The sequence below is a fragment of the Hypanus sabinus genome, chromosome 9 (genome assembly GCF_030144855.1).
Source record: "Hypanus sabinus isolate sHypSab1 chromosome 9, sHypSab1.hap1, whole genome shotgun sequence".
Taxonomy (NCBI): Eukaryota; Metazoa; Chordata; class Chondrichthyes; order Myliobatiformes; family Dasyatidae; genus Hypanus; species Hypanus sabinus.
Genome location: NC_082714.1, coordinates 47,980,003 through 47,990,348, shown reverse-complemented (window position 1 = coordinate 47,990,348; position 10,346 = coordinate 47,980,003).

The following is a 10,346-nucleotide window of genomic DNA, read 5'->3' as shown; positions in this document are numbered from 1 at the left end:
ACAAAGTATAGATGGTTTCAAGTTAATGCAGTGGGTAACTTAAGGGAATCAAGATAAGTGGGAATCTGGAAGGGAAGGTAAAGATCACTCCTGCTCTCATTGGGATAACCAAGACAGACTGGGTGCCCTCCTGCTTCTATTTCTTATGTAAATATATTCAAATTAATACAACTGCGTGTTACGGGGACCTTTTGGGCGCCGGCATTTCTTCATTTACAGCCATAGGTATTTAGCATATTCATATCACAGAGCCGGAAATATTTAGCATACTAATATCACAGAGCTGGAAATATAAATTGGCTTCATATTAAGTGGACTTAGTCACTGCCCGTTGTTTGAAACTTTAATCCTTTGCTAATAAGATTTCCAAATGACAGACTACAGCTCATGGAAAAGAAAGTTGTTAAACATAATGATGGTAAGGGGTGCGAGACTGAAATCTAAAGGTTGGAGTATCATGTCTTTGCTGATCATCATCATTTCTCGGCTCTTTATTTAGTTTGCTTAGTATTTGTAAGTTTGCTTGTACTTTAAAAAAACCCCGAAAACTTAAGAATTAAGACTGTTAGTCATTCCTGACTCCCGGAAGAACCCCAACGATCAGAAAATGAACAGAGTTCTAACATAGGTTTTGCAGCAAGAAGGAGAGGCAGGAGTGATGGCAAAACAGATGGGATTGGGTAAAGAGACAGCAGCACACACAAGGGAGCCAAGCTCTTGCAGGAGCATCCATATTTAGGTCTCTATTCATTGGAGCGTAGAAGGTTGAGGGGGGATTTGATCGAGGTATTTAAAATTTTAAGAGGTCAGATAGAGTTGACGTGAATAGGCTGTTTCCATTGAGAGTAGGGGAGATTCAAACGAGAGGACATGATTTGAGAGTTAGGGGGCAGAAGTTTAAGGGAAACACAAGGGGGTATTTCTTTACTCAGAGAGTGATAGCTGTGTGGAATGAGCTTCCTGTAGAAGTAGTAGAGGCCAGTTCAGTTGTATCATTTAAGGTAAAATTGGATAGGTATATGGACAGGAAAGGAGTGGAGGGTTATGGGCTGAGTGCGGGTAGGTGGGACTAGGTGAGATTAAGAGTTTGGCACGGACTAGGAGGGCCGAGATGGCCTGTTTCCATGCTGTGATTGCTATATGGTTATATTGGGAGGGACTGCCTTAAAGTCAAATTGCTGCTGTTAAGGACAAAGTGCAGGTTTTGGTGAGCTAGGTGACTCGGGTGAGTAGTGACAAGGTAAGTTTCTGCTTCCCTGTGTTTTTGGCTTTAATCAAAGGGAGTAGTAATACGGGTTATAGACAATAGGTACAGGAGTAGGCCATTCAGCCCTTCAAGCCAGCACCACCATTCAATTTGATCATGGCCGATCATCCACAATCAGTACCCCATTCCTGCCTTCTCCCCAGATCCCTTGACTCCGCTATCTTTAAGAGTTATGAAGGAGAAGGCAGCAATGTGCTCCTCCTGCAGGATGTGGGAGATTGGTGACATTTCCAACGTCCCTGATGACTACACCTGTAGCTGTATCCAGCTGCAGCCCCCAGATGATTGCCGGAAGCTGTAGAGCATCTGAAATGTGGAGAATGTAAAAGATGGCACTTTTAGTGAGCTGGTCACTTTGCAGATGCAGAAATAGAGGAGTTGGGCGACCACCAAGAAAGACGAGGAAGCGACTGTGGTCATTTTCCGGTCTAATAAATGTATTGTATTTGGATACTGTTGGTGGGATGTCCTCCCAAAAGAAAACACTAGAACAGCCCAGTTCACAGCACCACAGTGGGTGTTCCTGTACAGAATTTTGGGGGATGGGTGGAAAGCAAGACTGAGAGAGTGATAATGGTAGGGGAATCAGACAGATGATTCTGTGGCCCCGAAAGAAACTCCAGGTTGATATGCTCTCTCCCCGAACCTGGGGTCAGAGATGTCTTGGAGCAGCTGCAGGACATTATGGAAGGGGAGAATGTAGCTCAGGGCTGTGGTACATGTCAATACCAATAACATAAATAGGAAAAGGGATGAGGTTCTGCAACATGAGTTTTGGGAGCCAGGTAGATGTTTAATGAGCAGAAACGGAAAGGTTGTAATATCTTCATTACCTCTGGTGCCACGCGCTGGTGAGTATTAGAGTAGAAGGATAGATCAGATGAAAGGGTGGCTGAAGAGGTGATGTAAGGAGGATGAGCTTTAGTTCCTGGTTCACTGGGACAGTTCTGGGGAATGTGGGACCTGTGCAAGTGGTACAAGGTTGCACCTTAACCAGAGTTGGACCAACTTCCCTGCTGGGAGGTTTACAATCACTGTTGGGAAGGATAAACAGAATCAGCAGGGAAAGGGTCTAAGAGTAGTTAGTTGTTCAGTTGGTGAGGTGCAATCACCTAGAGGAGAAATGCTTATTAAGTCCAGTCGGCAAAACAACAGAAGTACTGCACATCAATGGAATTCCAAGCTCAATTGATTCTAGTTTAATGCAGGGATCATATCTTGTGACGTAGATGAATTCGAAGTTTTAATTAACATGGGCCCACAGTATTCAGTGAGGCATGTTGAACAATGGCCAAGACTGGCAGCTCATTATCTTAGGGCACAGAATTTTTAGACAAGTAAAAACTATGAGTAAATGAGGATGAATCAAAGATGGCATTATTTCAGTATGGAGGAATGATTTTCTGGAAGGCTCTTCAAACGAGGCCATATGGGTAGAGATTAGAAACAAAAAAGATGCCATCACTTTGCAGTCCTCCAAATAGACAACAGGAGACAAATAAAAGTTACATAGGCTGATATCAGTGATGCAATAAAATTATGTTATTGTAAGGGGAAAATTAAATTTCCCAAATATTAACTTGGATTGTCTTAGTACTGAAGGCTCAGAGGGGTCAGAATTTGTGTATTATATCCAGGAGAGCTTTTTCTGCAGCATTTATTCTGACCAATGGGAAGAACATTACAGGACCTTATCTTGGAAAATGTCGCTGGTGAACTGGATGGAGAGGCATGGGAGATCATTTTGGAGATAGTGACCATCACTTTTTAAAAGTGGTTATGGAAAAGAATAAGATTGGGCATGTAATAATGGTCTTAAATTTGGAGAAGATAAATATATTAAGGGCAAAAAAAAAACTGGGGACACATCAGGCTTATTATTGTCACCTGTACAGTGAAAATCTTTTGGTTGCATGCCACCTTGACAGATCAAGACTCATCTTTATTGCATAAGAGGTCACTTCAAGAGTCTTATAACACTGGAGAGAGTTCAAAGGAAATTCACAAAAATGATTCCAGGATGGAATATCTTTTGAAGAGCTTTTGATGGCTCTGGACCTGTATTCACTAGAATTCAGAAGAATGAGGGGTTACCTCATTGATGTGGGGAGGATGTTTCCTATGGTGGGAGAGCCGAAGACCAGATGACACAGCTTCCTTTCAGAGGGGTGTCCTTTTAGAACAGAGATGAGGAGAAATTGTGAATCTGTGGAATTCTTTGCCACAGGCAGCTGTGGAGGCTGTCTTAATGTATATTTAAGGGAGAGGTTGATGGATTCTTCATGAAGGATCTGCGGAGAAGGCAGGAAATTGGGGCAGAGACGAATATCCGATTAGTCATGATGAAATGGCAGGGCAGACTCAATGGGCCAGCTGCCCTAATTCTGCTCCTATATCTTATGGTCTCATGTTCTTACACTTTTCTACCTTCTGCCCAATACAGGGGGAGAACAGAGAATGACCAAAATGGGAGGGGTCTGATTTACTGAGGCATTGAGAGTGTAGACAGAGTCAATGGCAGGAGCGACTGATTTTGTGCTAGAATGGGCTGTGTTCAATACTCTCTGCAATTTCTTGTGGCCAAAGTCAGAGCAGTTGCCATTTCAAGCTATGATGCATCCAAATAGGATAGTTTCCGTGGTGCATTATTGACGAAGGTCATACCAAAATTCCTTGGCCTTTTGAGGAATTGGATGTACTGGTGTGTTTTCTGAGCGACACCAATCGCCAGGAATGGAAAAGTTTACAGAAAATGGTGACTACAGCCCAGTCCATCCCCACCATTGCCCTGCCCATACTGAGCACATTTACATGGCGTGCTGCCACAAGAATACAGTATCAATTCTCGAGGACCTTCAGCATCCAGGCCATGCACTCTTCAAGAAGGAGGTACAGGGGCCTTATCACCAGGTTCAGGGACAGTTATTACCGGACAACCAACATGAATAACTTCACTCACCTCTACACTGAACTGATTTCACAACCTACAGACTCACATTGTCTTCAATGGTTGTTTGTCTGTCTTTGTTTATGTATGGTTTTGCATAAATTCGAATGTATTTCTTCATATCCTGTAAATGCTGGCAAGGAAATAAATAAATGCTTAAAAAAGTGATGGGCTTTTCCTTGCTTGAACGTAGCACGTCGCATCTGGTCAAGACCCTTCATCAGGATGAACGGAAAAAAGAGATAGTAACAGAATTGAAAGTGGGACGAGGGAGAGACCCGAAGTGATAGGAGAAGACAGGAGGGGGAGGGATGAATCCAAGAGCTGGGAAGTTGATTGGCAAAAGGGATACAAGGCTGGAGAAGGGGGAGTATGGATTGACATGGACAGTGACCCATCGCGTTATATCCGATTTCGCGTTAAATCGGGGTTTTGCTGTATCAGGGTAGTATATTGTGACGCTCTTGGGGGGTCGTGGTCGACAACCTGCCCCTGCATTTCTAATGACTAGTATTGTTTATTATTCTTGTGTTAAAATGCTTTTGTGGGATTATAGTGGGAAGTTTTAGCTTGGGTTACACAGTTATTTGCTTGTGGATTTGATGGTCACCTCCCCCGTGTGGTGAGAGTGGTTGGGTTCATTCTCCGGGTGTACTCGGTCTGTTTCGTGTTTATCTCGTCTGTCCAAATGCTCGCCACATTGGTGTCGGGAGTGGGATGCGAGATCGACGACGAGACTGAAGAGCTACAACGCCGGATAGAGAGCCTTAAGACTCCGGGGTAAGTCGAGGGACCGAACAGTATCCTTCTCCTGCACCCACGGGCAGGGCTCATGCAGGGGAGACCCGGAGGGAGGACCTGGGAATCGAGCACTGTGGCTTCCCAGGGAGCCCTGATGGTGCGACCGTACCCAGGCTCCCCAACCCGGAGGACAGAGCGGAGCGCATCATTCGCCTCCATAGTTACCTGCACCGGGGAACCCAAGACGCCGTGGCCATGGGGGAATGGGCACCATGGGAGATGCCGCCGGGGCAAGAGGAAGATCAACTGGCTTCGATGATTTGCGACTCAAGATCTACTCTGAAGCTCCCCAGATACAACGGCGCCAGCTGCCTGGAGCCTTCTCTGGAGTGTCAGACTTGCCGCGTGGCATAACGGGTGGAGTCCCGCCGAGACCCCGGTGCACCTTGCCCTGGCACTGGACAGAGATGCCCTGCGGGCCCTCCCTCACCTAACGCCGACGAAGCAGCGTGACCACCGGGCTCTTGAGCGGCGTTTCGAGCAGAGGCCGTGGGTGGAAGCAATGAGGGAAGAACTGTGCAGCAGACGGCTCCGTACGGGAGAAAACCTGAGGGCATTGGCAGCAGATCTTTGTCACTGTGCTCGGCATGGCTACCCCGAGCTCCCTCCCGCGCCCAGGAAGAGCTCGCCCTCCGCGCCTTTGTAAAGGGGCTGATGCCGGAGCGCCTTCGGCAGCATGTTGGCCTGACATCCCCTTCGTCACTGACCGAGGCTCTGGCTGAAGGCGGAGAGGGCAGAAGCAATTTTAGCCCCCCAAGGAGTTCCAGCGTCGCCCGCATGCAGCGAGCCCGGGTTTGTATCACCGAAGGTGAGGAGCAGACTGACGAAGAGCAGCCCGTGAGACGGGCCCGACCAGCACCACGCCGACCCCGCCTGCGGCCACGAAACGATGCTGCTCCCAGTGCGGTGAGGCAGGTCACTTGGCCCGGCAATGCCACAGATCAGAACATCCATCGGCAAACGCCGATCGGGCAGCACCGCCCGCATCCTCCAGCAGAACCCCACCGGTGGGTGAAGAGCAAGGCTTGCATGTGGAGTGAGTGGAGGAGGACATCAGATGCCGTGTCTTGGTGGACACGGGGTCAACCATCACTATCGTCTGTCTCGGTGCTCTCCCCAACACGGATCAGCCATCCCCACCTGGGTGGACAACGACAGCGTCCAGCTGGCTACGGTTACCGGTGACGGCAGCGAAGAGGAGGCTGCACATGGCAGTGAGGGGAAACACGGTGCAGCACGAAGTGTGGCTCGCCGGCATCCGAGAGTCCTGCATCCTGAGCCCGGACCTGCTGTCCCGCTGGGGGCCCGTGTGGATGTGTCGGGGGCAACACTCTACCTCGGTGCTGAAGCCGTGGTTCTCCGGCGGGGCAGCTCCAGGAAGCGATCCCAGCGGTTTCACAGTGGCCTGGGGCAGCGTAGCACACCCGGCAGCGGCCCAGCATCACACGGCCGAACCACGGGCAAGCGACGGTGACAGCCGGCAACGACCTCCCCGCTATGGACCACCAGCAGCTGCGCCGTGAACGGGTGAGCGATCCTGTGCTGGCCCGGGTGAGGGAATGGCTGACAGTTGGATGACGGCCGGAGTGGGCAGAGGTCTCCGCCCTGTACCCAGAGACCAAAGCTCTGTACTCGCAGTGGGGAACACAGGAGGTGGCGACGGGTTGCTGTTCCAGCGGTGGCAGTTGTCCAATGGTGACTGATATCTCCTGCAACTGGTGAACCCCCGGGGGTTCCGCGCCACGGTGATGCTCTGAGGGGTGAGGTTGTGGTGCGCGGGCTGGTGGGGGCCGGCCATGTCGGAGTGGACAAGACATTGGGCAGGCTGCGTGAACGCTTCTACTGGCCTGGGTACAGGCAGGACGTGGAGCTGTTTGTGCTCTGCACGTTCCAGAAGGAGCTGGGCTGCTAGTCCAGGGTGCCAATGCAGCAGTACATGGTGACGACTGGGTCTACTGCCCCTCCCGGAAGAAGGGACGAATCCCCATGCTTGGAAGCCACTGGAAGGGGCAGTACACGTGCTCCAGCGCATCTCCGGTATGGTATATCGGGGGCGGTTGCCTCAGCAGTGGAAGGCAGTCGTGCTGCACCGGGACCGCCCGGCACCGTGTCCGCCAGTAACCCAGCGAGGCTGAAGGAAGGAAGTGACACTCCGGGTGCCCTGCCTCTTGCCTCACACAAACAAGTGGCAGTGTCAACGCCCACTGGAACCTTTGGACTTTGCTATGGACACTGGCGTTGACCACTCAGGTGGAGGCAGTGTGATGCTCTGCGGGGTGAGGTTGTGGTCGACAGCCCGCCACTGCATTTCTAATGACCTGTACTGTTTATTGTTCTTGTGTTTTGTGGGATTATGGTGGGAAGTTCCAGTTCATTTATTGTTACATTTTAGCTGAGTTATACAGTTATTTGCTTGTTTGTTTGTGGGTCACCCTAATTGTAACCGGGGTGAGTGATGGTCACCTCCCCCGCTTGCGTGAGACTGGTTGGGTTCACTCTCTGGGTCATGGTGCCCGTCTGTTTGTGTTTATCACAATAAAACGGTTGTTGAGTTCAATAATCTTCCTCATCTGTCATTATGGACCAAATGCTTGCAACAATATGATAACATGTATGTACTTTGATAAAAAGTTTTACTTTAACTTTGGCTTAAGCATCTGTGTGGCTGGACCAAGACCAGTTATTGGTGATATTTATCCCTTGGTACTTGAAGCTCTTGAGCATCCCTTCCTCAACACCCTGTCCGAGAAATGGGTGTCGGCTTCACTGTGCTTCCTGAATTTGTTCCCATTGAGGGAGCAGGACAACATGGGCAATAATACCATCCGGTATTAGCAAGGTCCTAAATGAATATTATTCATCGGTATTCACAAAGGGAAACAGACTTCATCATTGGATCACTCAGTGAAGGGGAACATGCAGATCTCTATAAATAAAGAGAAGGTACTTGATGACTTGGGTGTTTAGATGGACAGATCCCCATGACCAGAAGGGATTTAACCCCAGGGGAAAAATAGCAGCAGCTCTTGCAGCAATTTTAAAATCTTTGTTGGACACAAATGAGGTATCAGATGACTGGAGGTCAGCAAACGTGGTTCACCTTTTTCCAGGAAAGACAAAGTAAATAAAATGGCTCTGGAGAGGGGCAATTTTTTGTGCACAATTCCCAATTATGTATTCCCATTTGCAGCTATTGACAACCAGAGAGACTACAGTAAATCATATCACTTCAACCCATTTGAGTGAATCAGCGATCTTAAGAACTAGCAGACTCAGGACTCCAGGCCACCCAGGGAGTAAGTGCATTAGCTGGAAGCTCAGGAGACGTCTCCATTGTCTCAGGGAATGTGAGTAGCGGGAGACCACGGGTAGAACTGAAACACAGGGCGTAAAGCCATCCTTCCTATAATCCTCCTGGCTAATGTACAGTTTTTGGAAAATAAAACTGAAGACCTGAGAGCAAGATTTCAGTACCAGAAGAACATCAAGAGTTTGATGTGTTCTCTGTTTTACAGAAACATGGCTCACCCCAGAACTCTAACTTGAGGGCTTTACCATCCACCACATGGACAAGATGGCAGCAGCAAGAAAAGGTGGACGTGGTGATATTTGCTTCATGATTAACTGATCGTGGTACACAGATGTAGTGGTTCTGTCTCAGTTGTGCTCTCAGGTAGACAAGTGTTGTCCACTCTATCTGCTGAAGGAGTTCTCCATCGTCATTCTGATAACAGTGTACATTCCACTCCAAACAAACATAAATCTGGTACTGGAGAAGCTGCGCCCTGTGATAAACAGTCACAAACAGTACATCCTGATGCCTTCCCAATCATTATGGAGGATATTAGGCCAGTTTGAAGAAGTCTCTGACAACCTACCACCAACATATTGCCTGTGGAACCAGAGGAGCCAACACATTTCATGTTACTCCACCAGGAAGAGTGCTTAGAATGCTATCCCATACCTGCACTTTGGCAAGTCCAATCATCTGGCTGTACTTTTATTCCCAGCATATAGGCAGAGACTGAAGACTGCAACGGTATGTTAAGAGAGGCAGAGAAACAGGACTGCTCTGAATTGGTGGATTAGACCCATATTCAGGAGTTCATCTTAGGATCTGGATGGATACACTACAGTTATCGCTGATTTCAACTAGATTTGTGTGGATGAGTACTTGCATATGGAGTCTTCCCAGACCAAAGGCACTGGTTTAATCATGTGATTTACAATCTGCTGAGAGCTAAGTCTATGGCATTCAAGACCACAATCCAGAATCCTACAATAATTCCACGTGCAACCTACAGAAGACCGTTATAAGACCTTAAGGTCAATTCTGAGTGAAGCTAGAGACAGAATTGAATGCGCAGCTGCTGTGAGAGTTTGCATGCTATTACTTCTTATAAGGCAAACCTAACAGCATAAAAGGCAGTGAAGTTTCACTCTTTAATGAACTCAACATTTTTATGCACGCTCAGGAGATTAACACTACATCTGTGCAAATTCCCTGCCGCACCTGGCAACCCTGTGACCTCTGTCTTGGAAATGGATGTCTGAACTTTCTTCAAGAGGGTAGCCCTTGTGAGGCATTTGCTTCCCCTCCCCCCCTCCCCAATGGTGCACCTGGCTGAGTACTGAAAACCTATGCCAACCAATTGGCTGGAGCGTTCAAAGACATTACAGCAGTCTGAGGTTTGAAAAGCAGTCATTCCAGTGCCCAAGAAGGTCAGGTGAGCTGCTCAATGACAATTTCGTGATAGCACTCTGATTACAGTAATGAAGTGCTTCCAGAAGGATGTAGACCCACTGTAATTTGCCTACCACCACAACAGGTTTACAGCAGGCTCAATTTCATTGGTTCTGCACTGTGCTTTGGAGTACCTAGACAAATGGAAGACATAACATCATGCTACTGTTTATTGATTACAGTTCAGCAATCTCAGTACTAATACTCATTCCCTCAGTACACCAAGTTTTAAAATCTGTGTATCGTACCCTGACCAGAGCAAATTCCTAATTCAGTACACGTAGAGTGTCTTGAAAAAGTATTTAGCCCCCACAACCATTTTCACATTTTACTGTCCCATTTTCTAAATTTCAAATATATTGAAGTAGGATTTTTTTGAGCTAATCTACATTGGGCCTCATGTCATATCAAAAGCAAAATTCCAAAACCTGTTTATGATATACTAAAAAACTTTTTAAAAATTGTGAAGATGAAAAAGTAATCATTGCCTTTGTGATTATTATGTTAACTTTCCTCAGGTGTAATACTACATATTATCTTGCCAACTCACCCAGTTTGTTGATATAGAAAATTGGAAGATCACCTGT